This window comes from Microcebus murinus, chromosome 14, assembly GCF_040939455.1.
Source record: "Microcebus murinus isolate Inina chromosome 14, M.murinus_Inina_mat1.0, whole genome shotgun sequence".
NCBI classification, from domain to species: domain Eukaryota; kingdom Metazoa; phylum Chordata; class Mammalia; order Primates; family Cheirogaleidae; genus Microcebus; species Microcebus murinus.
The window spans coordinates 8,882,853-8,904,008 of record NC_134117.1 but is presented as its reverse complement, the minus strand read 5'-3'; the positions used below and the strand labels follow the sequence as shown (position 1 = coordinate 8,904,008).

Below are 21,156 nucleotides of genomic sequence, written 5' to 3'. Positions count from 1 at the left end.
CAGCCCTTCCTAGAAGCATTTATCGTCATGAAAACTAAATACCGTAAACTCAAACAAAATGCCCTGTTAAGGGGGAACCATCCCATTTATTCCAACACCTTTCTGAAAAGGTCGCTTGGAAAGCTTGGATGAAGACGTTGAACCTCCAGGAGATCACGGGCAGTTTGGGGGCCTCCTAAACGGTGGCTTCTCTCTCTCGATTCCTGTTGCGGATACAGTTTGGGTTCTGAGTGTCGACCGGCCGCGAATGCGCAAGGAAATTCGGAGTTACGGCTCCCACTGCCACCGTAACTCCGCCGCGCCGTGCAATCTGTTTGTAGCGCGCACTACCGAATGCCGAGTTAGCTTTTACGGCCTCCATTACATATGTGTGATGTGAAAAGGTTATGGTGGGAAAGGGAGCCATAACTCCGAATTTTCTGATAGTTATGACTTTAAAGTGAGTTTTAAATGACTGCTCTTTTTCATTTGGCTTTTCTCGTTCTGGTTGAGTCTGCTTCTCGTTGAATCTTGGATCCTTGAGACTCTTCCGGTGGATTCTTCGTTTCGATGCAGAGGTTGATTAATCACTTCGGCCTAACACACACCCGTCAAGTGCCTATTACGGGAAGAGGAGTGAGCGCTGAGGGAGATACAGAGGGGACCAACTACTGGCCCTGTTTTCAATTTCTCCATCCAGGGGAGGAGTTACTGGGCACACAGGTGTCACAGCACACAGAAGGGCCACGACGGACACAAGCAGGTAGGAAGAAAGTCATTCCTGATGGCATTTTAGACTTCTTGGAGAGCAAGAAAGGGAAGGGAATTAACAGGCATTAACCATCTACTACACAGCAGTGTGCTAAGCAGCTTATGGCCACTGTATTTTCTCCCCTGCATTTTATAAGGCCCTGGCCCATGGTACACACCTGTACCCTGACACTGCTAGGTAGGGGGAGGTTTGACTATCTAAACACTCACACTCTTCTCCTACCATCCTAAGTGAAATTTGAGTTAGGTCTGGAAGAATATGCAGATTTTATGTTTGAAATCTTTTTTCCCCCTCCTCATTAAGGCAAAACTGTATTTCGTATTAAAAATTGGGGAAACCAGAAGTATAAGTGGGGGAGCACATGCATAACCCCAATACCCAGAAATAGCACTCTGGATGTTTTAGTGTCTTTTCTTCAAAGATTTTTTTTACTGAACAAGAGTTGGTACTATTATTTTTTTTGGTCTGTTTATTGTTTATTGCATGATTCTTTTTCTTTTACACGAATGTGTTCATGACTTTCTCTTTTCAGAGATTGTGAACTGTCCCAGGCTGGGGGGAATGCAACAGGGGGGCAGGAGGTGAGGCAATAGTGTGCAGCGTGGCGGCACAGCCAGGACAGAACCCCAGATGGCCCCTGCAGGCCACAGAGTGACTGAAGCGTCTGAGAGCCAGGTAGGCCCCCTGGATGCCTGGTTTAGCCGTTGGGACTTAGTTCTATAAGCCTCACACGCACACTGTCTAGTGTATAGACGGCAGCTAACACACGGCGGGTCAAACACACTCGAATGGGAAGATGCCAGTTGCTCTTGAGGAGGGCAGTGACGTGACTGCAGTTGTGCATTAGGACCATTATTTGGGTCATGGTGCAAGGTGGGTGACAGAAGGCACTCAGGGGTTCCCACAGCATTGGAGAGGGAAGGGCAGGGAATGCGAACACAGGGGGAGGTAGAAGGAAGAAATAGATGAGTGAAATATTGACATTCTCCATGAAGCTGAGCAAACATTGTGATCCCAAACTCTAAAACCAAGAGACTGGTGAAAGCTTTGGGTCATAAGGGCAGACAATAAAATTGAAGTGTTTCCTGTTTTGGTCTTTAGATTCTCTTTGAGACCAGTTTCAGGTAAAAGAAATGCACGTTACCATCCTAAGACAAACTTACAACATATTTTATTAAATGTTCACGTTTTTACCACCTCTAGTATACAGCGTAGGTATCTATATGACTACATCTTGGCCCAGAATTCTCTTTTTCTTCCTCCCTAAAGCTGGGGTCAGGCGTGGCAGTGACCCTCACACACTGAGGCTGGACCTCACAAGTGGTGGACATGAGAGCGCCCAACCTAGCCTTGGACCATGTGGCTGGTGAACAACCCCCATGCAATTGCATGAACTTCTATCACGTTCAGATCACCTGTGTTATAAGTATTTATTTCCACAGCTCAGTACTTCAGTAGATTGCAAATTCCCTGAGAGCAAACCAGAAAACATGTGTTGCTGTTCTAGTCTAAGCACCTGGTGCAATAGCAAGTAGAGCAAGTGCTCAATAAATGGTTCTTTAATGAAGATTTCAAATGCAGGAAATAGTGTATGTATGTGTACATGTATGTATTATCTTATATGTGTGTGTGGAAATGTGTATATATTCATCTATAAGTGAATACATAGAGATGTGTATAGATATTTGTGTGTGTGTGCATTCATCTATCAAGTTGTCCTTGCCCTCCCGTCAGGCTATCCTACTCCCATTCCTGACCATAACCAGTGTAAGAAAGAGATCGTGGTTATTCATCAGCGCCTTATCTTCTAAACTGGTGAACCTTGCTTCATGCAATTGATTCTGAAAGAAATTTCCTACAAATCAGATTCTTCTACAGTGACTCCAATTCTAAATGTACTTAAGGGGTCTGTATTTACTGTATCCTTCACATATACTTTCGGAAAGTGAAGATAAAGTTAATCATCAACCTTAAGTGTACCTGTTTTCAAGTCCAAATTTAATATATCCAGTCCACTTAAAATTGGGGCATGCCTACCCCCTCCACTTTGAACTTTGCTCACCTCCATGCCAAATTGGGGCGAGGGTTTCCTTTGCTCGCTTGTGCAGGGTCTGGGTGTGCTGACTTCGCTCGGATGACCACATCTCTGGTTCGAGATTGTGCCTTTTGTTTCTCTCCCGAGGGGCAGAGAGAAAAATGGACAGGAGACTTTGGCCTGTGGCCTAGGTTATCTTTTCAGGGCCTTCGTACCTACTTCTTCTGACACGTGGTTGCCAAGAAACTTAGTGGAGTTGGAAAATAGTCTGGGGAGACGCTTGCTAGTTTGCTAGGGCTGCCAAAACAACATGCTATTCACTGGGAGTCTTAACAGAAATGTGTTTTCTCACGGGTCTGGAGGTTGGAAATCTAAGGTCAAGGTAATGGAAGGTCGAGGGAGCATGACTACAGCCATTTTGCCTGATACCAGACTCTAACCACCCTGAACACGGAAGTCGCTAGCGTGTCACCACCCACGACCACCCAAGGACAGACGGATCACTAAGCCGTTGCCTTACACACTGTGCTTACCTCTCTGTGACAGCGGTTTATGAATAAGATTTATGGCCTGACATATGGTCACGTATGGCTGTTTCCTAATGGCGTTTTTTAATATTTAAAAACATTACTGCTGCCCCATGGGGGTCGCCCTCCTGCTTGGGAAAGGACCCCTACTCTGTCTGTGGAGTAGGGTCTGTTGTCTGTCTCTCTGCATAAGCTACTTGATTCCTTCTTGAATTCATTCCTGCGCAAAACCAAGAACCCACTCAGGGAGTTTGTGGGGCCTTCCTTCTGTCCCTGGGGCACCCCCTCCTGTCCCTGGGGCACCCCCTCCCGTCCCTGGGGCCCCCCCTGCAGCACAGGTGTTGGCCCTCGTGGTCGACGCTGAGGCCGCCCTCTCAACGCGCCCACGTGGTCCTTCCCGTGCTGTGCAGCCCTGGTATCCCTGTGTGTCCAAATTTCTTCTTCTTCTTATAAGGACAACAGTCAGGTAGGCTTGGGGCCCACCCTAATGGCTTCATTTTAACATAGTCCCCTCTTTAAAGACCCAGCCTACAAATGCAGCCACTCTGAGGGACTGGAACATATGAACTTGGGGAAGGGGACGCTATTCAGCCTGTGAGAGGGGATTACTTTGCACAGCACCCCTCCACGTTACGTGGACCCTGCGGCCCAGGAGACAGAAACATCTGCCTGCCACTTCTTTCTTTCCTCTGTAATGACCAACTGGTCAGAAAAAAGCTCTGCACTTGCATCCTGCGTGCCCCAGCAGTGGGGCCGTGAGCCCAAAACCTGTCTCCAAGCTCCCAAGCGTCTCCCCCGAACCCCATGTAATTAATTCTCCACGCTGAAGGTCTTCCCTGGTGTCGATTCCCACTGCCGCGTCCACCCACCCGTCCCCTGGTCCTCAGAGGGCACGGTCGGAGCAGCCTGAGGCTGACAGGCGATTATGCAGATCCATGAATCCATAATTCAAAATAAACCCATCAAAACATTTGCTCTTACTTTTAACCCCATTGTTCCCCGAGTGGAAATGTTAAGACACAACAGCAGAGGAGATAAATATGGCAGACAAAGGTTTTCCCACAGCCTTTAGCCCCTTAAACATTCTAATCCCATTGAGGTTATTTCTGCCTGGCCAAACACCGGGGCTGGGGGCTGGGCTCCTGCCGGCGCCCCCTCCCGCGCCCGCCGGCTTTGCAGAGACCAGCTGCCTGTTGCTATGGCGATTTGGTTACAGAAGGGCAGCGCAGGGCACCTCACCCAAGTGCTTTTTTAACCAAACCACATGCTTATTAAAAGAAAGGAGAAAGTTTCCATTAAAATATCTGGGCTGATTACATTTGGAAACTTAATAACATGTGTTGACTCAAATAACTCCCATTGAACTGAACCCCAGCAGGGCTCAGAGTTCACCAGGGGAACAAATATCTCTGATGAAGCTTGGCATCTTAACCCTGTTTAACATTTTAATTAAGAAGGGAAAATTCGGTGTCATTTGCTTTTCTGTGGTCTCCAGGAGCGGCGGGGGACACGCTTGAGAATTCCTCCAAGAGGACGGCGGAAAGAAATACATTAGCTAATTAGGGACGGTGCACGACATCTATATACAAGATATATGTGCTCCTCCTTTGTTTTCTGGGCCGGCTTTTTCGCTGCCTTCCTCTTTCCAGATGGATTTCTTAGTAGAGGATGCATGAGTATACCTTCTCTTTTTTTCTTATAACTACTGTTAATTGAGAGTTAAATTGTTGCCTGAGTCTTTTACTCTACACAGCCAGAGAAAGGCAAGAAGAGAGGCACCAAGCTACAGCCTCACTCCTGGGAAGCACTCCGAATTCAGTAACTTTAGAAAACTTGTCCTCAAATCCACATTTCATAACCATCTGAACTCATCCTTTTCATTAGCATTTCTTTTTTCCTAGCCAGGTGGGCACCCTGAGGACCATTTCTTCTGATGGCCCCAGTTAAGTAGAAAAATCTTATCTTCCCTCTTTTCCAAAGGAGCTTGTGAAAGGGAGGTTAAAACTGTAGCCCTGGAGAGGGGCAGGCATGGGCCACAATGGTGTCTACACAGGCCCTACTGGGCTACTGGGTTTGCCCCCATTAGGGGGTTAAAAAAAAAAAGCAAATTGAAATAAGAAATAGTAGAAAAACCTGTTTCACTAGAGGATGTGTATATTTTCAAATTTTTAAAAAGTGACCACCAGAGGCTTTTTCTTTGTTTTCATTTGCTTTGCTTTGCTTTGCAACACCCAACCCCCTCTCTGCATGCCAAGTTTTCCGTTAATTTTAAGCCCAGTTCTCCCTTTGACATCCCTTCATCTACAATCCAGTCTGGTGCTGCTGAGCGTTTACTTCCTGGGAAACCTCCCTGTCCTGTTTGGCCTGCTGTCTCCTTCGGGCCCCCAGGGAAAGCAATATCCCAGAGCCCCCTCCGTCCGGGGACCCAAAAGGGACGGGGAACAACTGAACTATGTGTTAATTGCGTTAAGGCGCTTTCTGTAATGAAATAGTGGCTTTCTCCATAGCAACGGTGATTAAAAGATGCAGAATGGCGGGTCCTCCAAGGCCTGCCTGTCTGGGAAGTGATTGCCACTTTACAGAACAATTCAGTCCAGATAGAAGTTTATTGTGCGCACTTCGCCCGAGCTGACTGCTCAGGGCACACTCCCCAAAGCCCCTTTCTCTCAGAGCGCAGCTTCCAGGCTGATCTGGGGGAGGGGGTTACCGGGTATTTGCCGCCTGGTTGGGGGTGGTAGATGAGAGCGGTTTGGAGCTGGGGGTGGGGTGGGGACGGGCAGAAGAGAGCTGCTCTGCTCTGTTCAGGGGGTGGGGGAGAAAAATTCCAAAGCTTATAGCCTGAATGTAAGTCATCTCTAAAGAAGCCCCATGCTTCATTAAGCATCTTTAAAACTGCTCATTGAGATGCCCAGAGGGGGTAAGGTCAATCCCCTCTCCATTTTTGTGCATCGTTCTAAAGCACACAGCACTCCTATTTTATACACTGTAGGGTAAGTGATTTTCAAAGTTGGAGGGAGGGGGATTAAACATTATCTGGACTAAAACACGCAGAGTGGGGCGAGGAGATCACCCTGGCGGATCGCAGGAGCTCCGGCCAGCCGAGTGGTGGGCGGCCCTGAGTCCCTGCTCTCCCTTCCTTCTTTCCTGCCCTTCTCCTCTCCTCTCCTAGATCGCCCACAAATGCCCGAGCTGCAAAGCTTACGCAGCGTCACAAATAAGGAAGAACTGACAGACAGTCCCATTTCAGCCACCGGGAACTAGGAGCAGCCAGGAGGCATGCCATGGAGTTAGAGACATACTCAGGAATATTATAAGAAACTGAATAATAATTGTGATTTTTAAAATCCAGACTCAAGCTTGACGACATGCTAAAATACGTTCTTATCTTAGAATAGAATCAGATTCAAATGTGTCCAGTTTCAGATCCCGATCCCTGGACCCTGAAGTCCTGGGTTTGAATCCTGACTCCCCTGCTCATGTGTGACCTGAATCTCTCGTGGGGTGGCCTCAATTTCTCCATTTGTAAAATGGAGGTGAGGACAGCATGTACCTCAAGTGATTATTAGGAGGATTGAAGGAGAGAATTACATAAAGCATTTATTTCCTGGGACACAGAAAGTGCTCAGAAATTATAATCATAGTAGTTATCATTACCCAGAGTACCCTGCACATTTGCATAGCGCTCCGTGATTCTCAAAGGGCTTCTTCCACTTACCTTATCTGTCCTAACCTTCCTGACAAGGGGAAGGGGAAATCGAATCCCCTTCCCTAAGTGCTGCCAGGCCAAGCAGAAAAGGCCAATTGCTCAGTATAGAACAAACCAGAAATCTAAATTCCAATCTCCAGCCCTGGGGACTGGGAATGTTCCAGGCCGTGCGATACGGAGGTGAATAAGCCAAGTCAGTCCTGCCATCCCAGGCTGACAGTTCAGCCCACGTGAAGGCAAGGCAGGAGTACCTAGCACAGGTGGCTGCCCCAGGCCCGAGGAGGGTAGGCTTCTCAGTATGTTTGCTTCTATTTTTATTAACAAAACTTAAAAGATATCATACTTAAAGGGCCTCAGAGTGCTTGGATTTCTCTAGGAAATAAAAATGCTATTTACCCTGGCATAATAGTATAATTTTTCACACTTTTGAAAGTGTTTGAAGAAAATTGGATGAAGGCCACAAATCCAAATATTTATAATGCCAAGAAATGTGTGTGCTAATATGATTTGTTTTCTACTTGAGAAAATAAGTCATTGGTATTATTATTATGCTAGTAATACTATTACCCAAACTTTCTGGGTCCTAAGGAAAACTCTGAATTCTAAACGAGAGCTACATACAAATTAATTTAGGCAAAGAGCCTTCTAATTACACTTTGTGCCTTGGCCCATTATGTGGGTATTTGATATAAAGATGCAACATCCTCCAAATGCTTTTGCCCAAATTGCTGCAGAAGCTGTGAGAACAGCTTATTGAAGACTCAGCTGCCGGCAAGACTGGGTCTCCCATAGCAGACTTCCATGTGGCCATCCACACCCTTCAAGTGGCTATTCCTGTGTGGGCCAAGAACCAATAACATCAGCTTCATCCGGAGCTTATTAGAAAATGCAAGATTTCAACATTCTACCCACCCAGTCAGCCAGCAATTTACAAGAAGTACAGGGGAAAGAGGAACATGTTGAATGACATCATGGGGACACAGTTAGCAAAATCTGGAATTGGGGAAACCGTACAGGACAAATGACCAGGTTTCTTCAACAAATAACTTGTAAGAAAAAATAATGAGATGCATAAGAGTTTTAAGGATTAAAATAAATTTAAGAGATGTATTAACTGATTATAATATATGGACCTAATTTGGATCTGAATTTGAATAATTAGTAGGCAAATTTATATGACAATTGAGGAAATGTGAATAGATACTCAACGGTAATAGAGAATTATTGATGACTGCAAAAACTAGAGATGTGGTAGGGAGTGCTAGCGGTTTTATAGTTATTTTAAGAGCCAGTATCTTTTAAAGATACATACCACAATATTTCCCGATGAAGTGATATGATGTCAGGGTATGATGGAAAATCACTCAGGATGGGGCTGGGAAATCAGAGTGAGGGGGGAATAGATGGTCACAGCTGAGGCTGTGCGGGAAGTACAGGAGACCTCATTTCATTAGTCTCTCTATATGTTTAAATATTTTCATTAAAAAGTTTTCTCTTTTCTTAATGGAATAACTAACAGTTCCAAGGATGCTAATCTCTACTTTCTGACCTGACATTGAGCACCTTGAACAACCCCATTGCCAGCGATCAAAAATCCCTGAAAGTCATTAATAATATTTGAAAAGTTCAGGCACATAAGGTCGACATTCCTACGACGTGATGGACTATCACCGTTTCCTCTTACACAAAAGCCTCTTTGACCTAAAGAAACCGAGTCTGACTGAAGATACCCTGAGAAAGGCCCCTACCCCGACACACACATTCACACACCTCAGGACAGGTGGGGCTGTCGGGAAAAGGGCCTTATATTGACAGTTGTTAAATTTCAACACCCTGCTGTTTGCCATCAAACTCCAAAACCCGCACTTTCCTCCTTTGGGAGTCTCATTCCCAGAGACGCGAATGTGCCGCTCCGACAGTAACGGCACAAACTGTGTCTTCGAGAGGTTCAATCCGGCCTGCCACGTGGCTGTGTCACACACAGCGTGACGGCACACGCAGGTCCTCGGGGCCTTCCCGCCACCCTCAGCCCGGGAACCTTTCCTCTCTGCTCTCTTCCCACTGCCGGGTTTCCTGCGGGTGGCTTGGCCAACCCCATCGAGGGTGGGGACTCACAGTCGTGTCAGTCTGCAAGCAAGACAGCGTTCCTGTTGCTACGGTGTCGGTGTCGGTGCCCCAACCGCCTGTTTCTGCAGAGGGACACTTTCTCGGTGACTGCTCCTGCGAAGCTGCCCTAAGGAAAACTCTGAATTCTAAACGAGAGCTACATACAAATTAATTTAGGCAAAGAGCCTTCTAATTACACTTTGTGCCTTGGCCCATTATGTGGGTATTTGATATGAAGATGCAACATCCTCCAAATGCTTTTGCCCAAATTGCTGCAGAAGCTGTGAGAACAGCTTAATGAAGACTCAGCTGCCGGCAAGACTGGGTCTCCCATAGCAGACTTCCATGTGGCCATCCACACTTATCTCTGGCCGCTTCAATCCTTACAGGGTATTGATTGATAATATACAGTCATACACGAATTCCTCTCATTTTGAAGCGTAAATAATAATTGATGTACATAGGCTGGTTACAGCAAGTTAATTGTGTTCTCCAGATCTTTGGAATCACCAACCCTTTATTTCCTGCTGAAAAGTAGAAAAAAGTAGGAAGGGCTGACTTGCTTAATGGGTGATAAAAAAAAAAATGAGTGAGTCCACGCTGCCTAAATGCACTCACTGTGCGGCCCTAGCCTAGAAGTAAAATTCTATATATAGAAAACATTATTGGGAAAACTGGTGGAATTTGAGGTCCCGTACATAATACTATTATGTCAATGCTTAATTTCCTGAAAGGTATGCAGTGGTTCTTTGTCCTACTCTTGCAATTCTTCCAAAAGCTTGAAATTATTTAAAAGAATAAAACTGTCACCTAGGCACTGCCGACACTAGAACCCGGCGCTTGCGTGTGGCAGACCCCGCGGCGGGTCAGCCGAGCGCCCCGCGTGCCACGCTCCCCACGCGTGATGCGGAGCGTGTGACTGCAGAGGGGAGAGGACTACAGGCCGAGGAAGAAGTGACCCCTGCAAGGAACGGGTGAAGAGCAGCACCGAAAGTTAGAGCCGTCAGCATTCTCCCAGGCCAGATGCCTGGGGACTCTCATTACCAAAGCAGAATAACAGCCATCAGAACAAAACAAATATTCTGTACAGTTTAATCTTTATTTTTACAGGATTTGGCAGGAGCCGTAAGGTCTGGAGCGGTAGGCCTTTTCGGGAACTCTGTATTTATTAACATGGTCTGGACACTGGTTCTTATTATTCTTTCTTTCCCTTTGAAATGGGAATGGAAATTCTCCCGATACACGGGCAGAACCAGGTCCAGATTCTTGTCCTAACTACCCTCGTGCTCCTCCTCATTCCAACACCAAAATGTGTTCCCAGAATTGACTGTCTTGAGACTCTAGGTTCTCAGTAACCTACACTAGGCCAGTAGAACATGTGGATTCTTCCTTGATCATGCTAATAACAGAAGTTTCAGGTAGAAAGCTGGGCCCAAAATACTCTTCAAAATATCACGAATTTACTATACAGAATCTAATTCATACCTCTTAGAACAGATATGGAGTTCCTGCCCTTAAAAGTTATTCTTTGTTATTTGACAAGTTCTACATTTCAAAGTTAACTTCTCTTGCCAAATACTGAAATTCATCTTCATGAAACAGTACAACAGGTGACTAGGCTGCTATGTCATCATGTAAGCTTAATTAAAAAAAAATTAAATTGTGGGAAAATACATATAACATAAAATTGACCATCTTAACCATTTTAAGTATACAGTTCAGGAGTGTTAAGTAGCTTCACATTGTTATGCAACTCATGTCCAGAACTTTTCCATCTTGTAAAACTAAAATTCTATACCCACTACATCACAACTCCCCCTTTCTCCTTCCCCAGTTCCTGGCAACCCCTGTTCTACTCTTTCTCCACAAATTTGACTCCTCTAAAGTGGAATCACACAGTCTTTGTCCTTTTGTGCCTGGCTTATTTTACTCTGCATTATATCCTCAAGGTTCATCCATGGCAGGCATCAGAGTTTCCCTCCTTCTCAGGGCTGAATAATATCCCATTGTATGTATCGACCACGTTTTGTTCATCCATTCATTTGTCCACGGACACCTGGGCTGCCCCCATGACCTGGCTATTGTGAATAATCCTGCCACACACTTGGGTATACAAATATCTCTTCAAGACTCTGCTTTCAATTCTTTTGGATCTATACTGAGAAGTGAAGCTGTTGCATCATATGGTGGTTCTATTTTTAATTTTTCGAGGAACTGCCATACTGTTTTCCATAGTGGCTGCACCATTCTGTATCCCCACGAACAGCGCCCAAGGGCTCCAATTTCTCCACATCCTTACCAGCTCTTAGTATTTTCTGGTTTTTGATAGTAGGCATCCTAATGGGTGTGAGGTTAAAATTTTAAGTCTAGCCTTTAATTGTATAGTAAAAGGCTGACTCTGCCAAAAAAAAAAAAAAAATCTCTGGAGTTGATGAAAAGGCAAAGAAAGCATTATCTTATCTTAGAAAAATGTCCTTCCCTATTACTTAGCAAAGCATCAGCTGGTTGGAGAGGAGAGACAGGAGCTGGAGACCAGGAAGGAAGCTGCTGCAGTCACCGCGCAGAGAGCCGCCGCGGGGGCAGGGACTGGCGCCATGTCGAGGAACCGAAGGATGAAGACGCTAGAGCTACTTTGGGGGTGAAGTTGACAGCGCTTTTCAAGTGACTATGTTGGAACAGAACAGAGAGAAGAGTCAATGATAGCACCGGGCTGCCAATGCGGGTGACGGGGAATGGATGATAGGCATGGGACAGGAGAGCAGCAGCAGGAGCTGGTGTGTAGCAGGGAAGGAGCTCGACAGGAAATGGGAGCAGAGGTGAGAGGCCTGGGTGGGGACGATGACAGGCAGCCCCGTGAGAGTGGACGACACCGCTTAGGAAGTAAGTAGAGAAATCAGGGGGCCATTGCTAGAATAAAGGAGTAAACCTGTTCCACACAGGTTACTGCCAACTGTTTTGCCCCAAGCAGAGCCCAAAACCCTCCCGGACTTTGGCTGAAGCTTTGTAGGTAAGGATGCAAAATGACAGGCAGGGTTCCTGGGCCGGATACTCCCCTCCCTGGCCACTGCTGGCCGGGGCCTCTCAGCTTGTCCTTTTGCAAGATAAAATCCATTTGTTACAGGGGGCTTCAGGCAATAGCATTTTTAGAAAATCAGTGCAAGCCTCCTGCTACTGCTAACAGGTCACTGCATTTGCAAAAAAAAAAAAAAAAAAAAAAAAAAAAGCCATGTACTTTCCCCAACTGCAAAGCAATGATTATAAGTCACGAAGGTGAAATATAAGACATTTGGAAGTATATTTTCAAAGTTGAAAATGCATGGCACCTTAGGTTTTGTCAACTGAAATGTGGAACTAGCCGTCCTTCTGCAGAATATAATTCGGTGATAAAGTCAATCTTTTTCAGCCACAGCAGGGAAGAAAGAACATGGCGTGCAAAAATTATTCAAGTCCTGAGCACTCTGTCTTTAATAGACCCATCAACAAGTTTACATTTCAATTATACTAACTACCCCTGACCTATCACACATAATTAATATTTGCAAAGTTGTGGGTTTTAAATTGTATCTACATGGGCTTGCATGCAATGCAGACACATTTGGTTTTGATTGTCCTTGACCTCCTCCAAGGGTAGTAAAAGACCTCTTTCCCTGGAGATAATATGTGGGTCCGCCCATACATTTCCAAACACAGCATGCGGTTTCTGTCACATGTCTCTTATTAAAGTCAATGGCATCTGTGCCGCTCTGCCCTGGGAGTCTGGGAACTCTGGGCCCTAAAACTCCCTGAGGGGACGAGATGCTGGTACCTCGCAGTGGAAGCAGCGTGTCACATGGTGTCTTATTCCCACCAGGTCCTGGGAGCCCTGATGTTGGTGACGTACTAGATTCCCAGCCCCCACAAGACCCGATCTAGCAAGTCTGTATTTCAGACGGAAACACATTGTCCCAGCCCATCTGTGCAGCTGTCACAGGGGACTTGTGTCTGGGAATTGATAAAGAACAAGAATCTGGTCCTCATGGCTCTGGAGGGTGGGAAGTCCAAGATCAAGGCACCCAGAACACTGTGTCCTCACATGGCAGAAGGGAGAGGGGCAGAATTAAGGGGCCACCCTCCCTCCACCAAGCCCTTTTATAATCATCTATCCTTGAGTGCGGAGTCCTCAAGACCTCAACACCTCCCAGCCCTGCTGCACTGGGGGTTAAGTTTCCAACGTGTGAACTTTGGGGGACACAGTCAGACCAGGGCACACATTAGAAGAGGCAGCGTGGACACTGGGGAGAGTGTCTGCAAAGGGACGTTCATTGGGCCACAAGGACACCTGCACCCCGTCTGCAAGGGACACCTGCACCCCATCTGCAAGGACACCTGTACCCCATCTGCAAGAACACCTGCACCCCATCTGCAAGGACACCTTGTACCCCCCCTCCCCCCCCCCCCCGTCTGCAAGGGACACCTGCACCCCGTCTGCAAGGGACACCTGTACCCCATCTGCAAGGACACCTGCACCCCATCTGCAAGGACACCTTGTACCCCCCCCCCCCCCCCCCGTCTGCAAGGAACACCTGCACCCTATCTACAAGGGACACCTGCACCCCATGTGCAAGGACACCTGCACCCCATCTGCAAGGACACCTTGTACCCCCTCTGCAAGGACACCTTGCAGACAGGAAATTAGGGCCCAGGCAGTAGACAGAAGTCGCCTTGCACATAGGAAGGTTGCTGGGGGTTTTCCAGTTCTCTTTGCACAGCGGTGGGGATGCTGGGTGGGAACCAAAGCCACAGTTTCAAGAGAACAAATATTTGAATTTTTTTTTTTAATTTTTTTTTTATTTTGGCATATTATGGGGGTACAGATTTTAAGGTTTCAATAAATGCCCATTTCCCCCCCTCCCCCCAAAAGTCTGAGTCTCCATCATGACCATCCCCCAGATGGTGCACATCTCACTCATTATGTATGTATATACCCGCCCCCCTTCCCCCTCCCACCTGCCCAATACCCTATTACTGTAGTACCTATGTGTCCACTTAGGTGACTGCAAAATATTTGAATTTTTTAAAAAAACATTTGACACATGAACTGATCACCTTGACTATTACATTTCCACACGTCTGAAGGAAAATAAATTATCTAAAAGGGATGTCCATATATATATTCTCAAAGAAAAATACGATGTGACCTTAGCTGAGAATGCCCATGTTATTAATAATAGATACATGTGCAATTTAGCATTTTCCCTAGTCCTTTCTCATTTGTTTCTTCCTTTGTCCTCAGGAAAAGCCTATTCCGTCTTTGAGGAAGTATTCCCGAGGCCGGCCGTGGCCAGGTGCTGTCCAGGCCGTGGCGAGCGAGCAGTGGACGGGCAGAGAGGTCCCTCTGCTCAGGAGGCTCTCGTTCCGGGGAGGAGGTGGGGACCAAACAGGGATTAAATAAACAAGAATGGTGGTCTACAAGAGCGAGGCCACGCCGAGGATTCAAACGACGAGCTCATTGCTGTGTGTGGCTCGTCTAGGTAGCGTGGACAGAGCCTCTCTGGGAAGAGCCCACAGGGCTGGGGCACAGGGGTGCCCTGGGTGGGAGGACCAGCTGGTGGCCCGTGCGGTGTTTGGCTGTCACGTTTTTCTGGCTGGGTCTAGGGCGGGCAGGATGCTTGTCCCAGTCCCGGGGCTCTTTGCGAGAGCCAGGTAAGAGCTCGGTCTTCCCTCCCTGCCCTCCGCGTGGGCCCAGGCAGACAGCGCAGTCCCTGCCCGGGAGGTGTGCGGGCACTGTCCTCTCACCACTGAGTCAGTCCTCCCGGCCTGGCCTGCAGTCTTAGCTCCGATATGCCTCACACCTTCCCTCCAGCCATCCTTGAAATCTTTCCCGGTCACCGTCCTACCTGTGCCAACATGCCCTTCCAGCTCTCACAGTGGAATTCGACTCCTGTGGAGTCTTCACGCCAGGACAGACAGATACAGTCCAAGGCTGTGACCAGCACGTGGCGGCCGGTGGCTACTGAGCCCGGGAGGAGGAGGGCCGGGGCCCATCGAGTGCTGGGGAGGGAAGATGGGGATGTGGAGGTGGCGTGAGACTCAGCTAGAGCTGCTGGGATTTCTGCAGCTCATCCACAGAAACCACCGCCCTCCCTCGAATTCCCAAGTCTCACATTCAACCATCGGTGGCCTCTGAACGTTTGGTCACAAGTCCCATTGGTAAATTTTGAGCCTGGTGGTAGACAGGGTTGTACCCCGCCCAGACCCCAGCTGCTGCGAATGTTGCCGCCAACAGCTGTCCCCCTGGCTGGCCCACACCTGAGCACCCCAGCCCCCACCTTGGGAGCAGCTCACAGCCAACGTCCAGTGACAGAAGGACAAAAGGCCAGTCTATGTCCAGAGATGAGGCCATCTCTGCGGTGATTTCTGCTCCTGAGCTCCCTGCATTCCACCAGAGGCAAGCCCTCCTTCCTAAGAATGGTCCTAGGATTTCCTCTGTACTCTTAGACTGGTTCTCATTCCAGCTCATGGTTTTGGGCCTGTCCTCTGAGACTCTGAACAAGTAAAGAGCAAAGATCATGACTGTCCCACCTCCGAACCTCCAGTAACTGCAGACATCGTTTCAGCCCCTCAACCCACACTTGTTGCCACTGCTTCAAAAACGCCTTCCCCGACCACCATGTCCCAGGCGGGCTTTCATACAACGGAACGCAATCTAACATTCTTTCTATTTATTCTTTTACCTGTACCTTGTCTATGTCTCCCCCTAGAATGTAATTCCAGTCTGTCTTGTTCACCTCGGGGGCAAGCACAACACTTGGCACAGATTAGGTGCTCAGACAGATGTAGAATGAGAGTATCAATCAAGAAATGAATGAATGTATGTGTCCCTTGGATTTTGCACTGAGTTTTCAAGGACCAAGCAGGTTGAGAGCCCCAGGCCTCTGGGACAGGTGTCAGTCTGTGGCCCCAAGGTGTGCTGGTTGGTGTTCAAGGCTGTTTGCCCCCAGCATACGGTGGAACCAGCCCTCCCCGCTGGCTGGTGGGAACCGGCACATTCTGCTACCAGACGTGCGGGGATTCTCTGCAGATGCCATCGGGAACTCATCTCCCTCCACAAGCAGGTCACCATCCAAATGACACGGACAACGCATCTCACAGTGGGGCCTGCCCGCCAATGCCTTACTAGCTTCAAGGAAAAGCAGCAGTCTCACGAAATTCGGGAAGAGCTAACAGAATTTAAGAACAAGTAAAACAAAGTAGCAAGGAACTCCTCACAATCATGTTTGGTCTCACTTCGCCACCCCCTCTCCCAAACATCATCGAGGAATCGTGGATGCGTGAAACCCTGAAGGGAAGGTGGACTTTTATTACAAATGCCACTTGCACGGCAAGGAGAGCTCCTCTCGCCACTTGCAGAGATTTATTTGCGAGGTTTCTCCCTCCTTCAGGATCTCAATTAGGGGCGAGTGGACTATTCCCAGGGAGCAGTGTGAGCCGGCATGTGTAGAGATGCTTTGTGTCCATTACTGGAATGTCTTACCATTCGCAGAATGAATTTAAGGGAAAAGCCCAAATTAAATAGGGATTACACTGATCCCTTTAAGAATTTTCAATGCATATTGGCGCATTCTGTTTTTTCTGGTGTGTGAGCACTAAACCAAAAACAGTCCTGCCACAAGTCCCGGAATCTACATACCCATTAGGCCAGGCATTCATTATGCAAAGCAACTGTTCCTTCTACCACCAGCCAGAGTCCCCAGACAATTCCCCCATATGTGCCCTTCCCTGCTTGGAGGCACGTCAACCCCCCGCCCCTGTTGTTCACAGGATCCTTTATTTGTTCTTTTCTCTCGCTGTTCCTTTGGCAGTAGGTGACCACGAAGGTACCTGCCTAGGCACAAATATCCACACAAGCATCATCTTCACCTCTGGGGACATTTCCCCGTGCACCTGCTCATCCCACAGCCACGGACCTGTCCGTTAGCGATCATCCTTAGTAACTGCACAATGAAGAGCAGACTAGCACTTTTCTAGGGTTATAAAGCAAAGCTCATTTATATACTGCAAATTTACAGCTCTCTTTTACAAATGTTTCTGTTGTCCTTAAGTTGTTAAGAGCCTGCAGAGTTCGATAGGGTCCAGTTTGGACTTGATTCTTAGAAATGCTTCTAAACATTGCCACAGGGTGCTGAGGAAACGAGGGGCAGACCCGGCTGGGTCGTGGACACTGGGTTTTCAGCATCCACACGGCACATGAGCCCTTCCTCTAGAAGGATTCTCAAATGAGTCTAGTCTTTGGCTTACTTGACTGAGACCAACCTGTCTCAATCCTATGGCCCCAGTTGCACGGCTGGTTTTCTACAACCTTATAAAACAAATGCCAAAGGAGGAAAGGATTCTGACATTGCAGAAAAGGTGCTCATTACGAGGTGGCACTTGATAGGGACCTTGAAGATTGGAACCTGTGGAGCTGGAAGTGGTTGGGGCCTGCCAGGAGGGGCTATTTAGACCTCATCAGGCAGGTAATGAGGAGCTACCGGAGGCTGGGCCAGGGAGAGACAGATCAGCCGGCTGGTCTTGGCTGGATGAACCTGGCCGCACCTGTGCCATGTGGCTGGTGCTTGGCCAGATGAACCCGGCCGCACCTGTGCCCCGTGGCTGGGGGAGGCTGGGTGGGCGAAAGGCTACTGCACTAATCCAAACAAAAGAACCCAGGGCTGCACTTCCCAGCCAGCCTGGGTGGGTGGAGAGTAACACAGGAGGTGGGACATGGTGTCGGGCATGGGATCGCATAGCTAGCCCATTAATCAGCAGAAATCACTGCTTATATGAACACGTCCTTCTCACAATTGCCTTAGTTGCAGAAGGAAGAATTAATTCCAAGACCACCCAAATCTGACAAAAATCAATGATATGGAAAATTGGAAAATATAATTTACAGCAAAAACATCGACCTGATGGACAAAGAAGGAAGGGTTTGCCTTTCTATGTAGATTTAGTCAGAAGTCCAAAAAAAAGAAAAACCAAGCAAGGAAGCCTCTTCTGCCCCCTGGTGGCTTCCAGGCAAACGACACCGACAGGGCAGCAGGAGGGAAGGGGACGGCGTTCTCCACTGTGCACCCAAACGGGCACGGAGCAAACACTGCGCCAACGAGGAGGAAGGCACTCCAGAAAGCCTCTTTCCCCACAGCCACTTACTTTCGGTCAAGGTCGGGTCACAGCCAGCGTCCCCTGCACTAGGGCCGCTCCTGGACAGCAGAGTCACCGCTGCGGTTCCAACTTGCCCTCTTCCACGGGGGCTCTGGGGACAGCAGCTAGGACGAGATCTGGGACCAGAGCGTTTCGGACAAGGCTCGGGACGTGGAGTGCAGGCACGCGGGCCCACCGCCACGCACGGCCCCGCACTCACCGGAATCCACTTTTCGTGCTTAATGGGACTGAAGAAAACTGCTATTCAAATATATAAACTTTTTGTTTTTTCTGTTAAATGCCACAGAACTGTTTCCAGGTATTTATCTTCCACCTCACTTCCCGGCCCCGGCCCCCACCCCCTTAGGCAGCATCCCAGAGCACTACACAATGTCGCCATTTGTCCTTTCTCCAAAACTCGCCTTTTGATTTCCTAACCTACTTGACGATGGTTTTAGGCTATCCTGTGTGGCTCTGTGAAAAGCCGGTTTTAAGATGTCATGCCTCCTCCAGAATTTGCCTTCATGCAGAAAAACAACGCAGGAGGAGGGAGCAAAGCCAGCGCGGCTGGGGGCAAGATGGAAACAGTCCAGTCATTATCAGCTCGGCTGTAACTGGATATGGCGACCTGCCGGGCCAGGCAATCAGCGCGGCCGGGGAAGGCCGCCGGTTTTCCAGATATCCTGTTGTTTAGTTTTGTCTCAAACAAAACAAACAAAAATGTGCATAATTGTACCGAGGCCCCAGCCCCATTTTATTCCCCCATTATGCCAAGGAAATCCTGAATGGCGGCCCCACTGGAGTGAGGCTCCCTCCTCAGGTTCCTGTGAATCATTGTTTATCCACATTCTGTTAGAGACAGGCGGCCAGGGGAGAGTTTTCACCCGTCCCACACTGGAGTATTCTTTGTGAGCGGGTATTTAACATGGATTCCGATTCCACAGTCTTGAAGGGCTTTCTAGTGCTGTGAATTTTGCAGATTACTATATTTATCCAGTAATAGAAACTTTTTTATTGCTTTAACTTAATATTTAAAGTTTAACTTTATTTAAATTGCATTATGCCATACAATGCGGCATTGTCATTCTCGACGCCAACTGTCCGGCTGGCCTGCAACTACGGTGGGCTCAGGGGCCGTTGAGATGTTTAGAATCCCAAGCCTTGGGTTGGTAGAGTTGACCTATTTTTCCATAATGTTTTTTGAAACTTAAAAATGTTTTTTAAAACTTGAGTTTTAGGCCGGGCGCGGTGGCTCACGCCTGTAATCCTAGCTCTCTGGGAGGCCGAGGCGGGCGGATTGCTCGAGGTCAGGAGTTCGAAACCAGCCTGAGCAAGAGCGAGACCCCGTCTCTACTATAAATAGAAAGAAATTAATTGGCCAACTAATATATATATACAAAAAATTAGCCGGGCATGGTGGCTCATGCCTGTAGTCCCAGCTACTTGGGAGGCTGAGGCAGGAGGATTGCTTGAGCCAGGAGTTTGAGGTTGCTGTGAGCTAGGCTGACGCCACGGCACTCACTCTAGCCTGGGCAATAAAGTGAGACTCTGTCTCAAAAAAAAAAAAAAAAAAAAGAAAGAAATAAAAAAAAAACTTGAGTTTTATTAATACTGCCTTTCTTTTTGGTAGACACCTGCTTTGGGCAAAGTATACTGGCGTGAAGAGCAGCGGATCAGCACGGCTGTGAGCTGAGCCGTCTACACTGGCAGATCTCACTCCTACCAGCCTGCCCACCTCGCCACTCCCGAAAATGAAGCCGCGGTTGGCTGACCTTGCAGCCCCTGCCCAAAGTCACGAAATCAGTGAGTGATTCTGGGACTTGAACACAGTCTGGTTGGCCTTTCAAGTCCGGGTTCCTCCCACCTTTTCTTTTTCTTTGAACTTACACAGGTTAGTAACAGGATGCAGTCGCTCGTGCAAGGTGGTCAGAGGGCTGCTGCAGGTGTGACAAGGGCGCCCCCCTACCCACCACTGTCCGGGGCACATGTGCTGCCGGCTGTTGTCGTCTGTGCATCAGCGAGAGCCGGCAGGACACGACGTGCACCCTTCCCCTAGCACGTCACTTCCGGTTCCCTGTTTCTGCTTACTCTGGTGCCAATTCCTTCAGAGACACATCTCTGCAAAGCCCCCGCTCTTCCCTACACCCCACTCCCAGGAGCAAGGCAGCCGCCCGAGTGCGTGGATTCCAGCCCACTCTAGCTGCCGAGTGGCAGCTGTTTCCTTCCTGCCTGCCATTCTGATGCCGCGTCTGTGTTCCAGGTGGCCCCAAGTGGCCGGATAAGCAGCCCGCAGACAGGTGGGTGCACGATCCATCACACATCTATAATGCTGAGTTGCACCAACCAGTTCCCGTATCTCTACAGAGACAATGAATGGGTGATAGAATGGAATAACCCACTCGTTACAATATAAGGTCAGACCGTTCTCCACATTCTCCTTCTAAACCTGGTTCGTTCCTTTATTTCCAAACTTTCCCAACAGAATCATTAGTGCCTGTATCAGAAATATTGATTACTCTGAGCATAACCACCAGCTGCTGTAGATGCCGAAGACTTAATTGCATACAGTTGGCCACGCACTGATTATGTTTCTGGTCTTAGTAAAACGACAAGTGTAAGGGTATTAAGTAAATCACCACGTGGCTCCCGAGGACAGACAGAAAATCAGGAAGACCTGAGACAGTCATTCTTACTTTCTGTAGGGGTCGCCCAGATGCTCGTGCAGGACTCGCATGGCCACTGCTGGTCGTCAGGGACTCCTGCAGATCTCCCACCACGGCAAACTCTGCTGGCTGGCAGGGTGGGGGACGGGGGTGGGGAGTCTGCAACCAATTTTTGGTGAAGAGGTCCTAACCTCTCAGTATCTAAA

The 21,156-nt window shown here is 48.2% G+C and overlaps 1 long non-coding RNA gene across 1 annotated transcript; it reads left to right on the top strand.

The window, feature by feature from the left end:
• The first annotated feature begins 18,175 nt into the window (after positions 1-18,175).
• Positions 18,176-20,935, top strand: LOC142875429 (uncharacterized). The gene is made up of 3 exons (XR_012922782.1): positions 18,176-18,606; positions 19,918-20,090; positions 20,179-20,935. It is a non-coding gene; the product is annotated as an uncharacterized LOC142875429 (long non-coding RNA).
• The last annotated feature ends 221 nt before the right edge of the window (positions 20,936-21,156 follow it).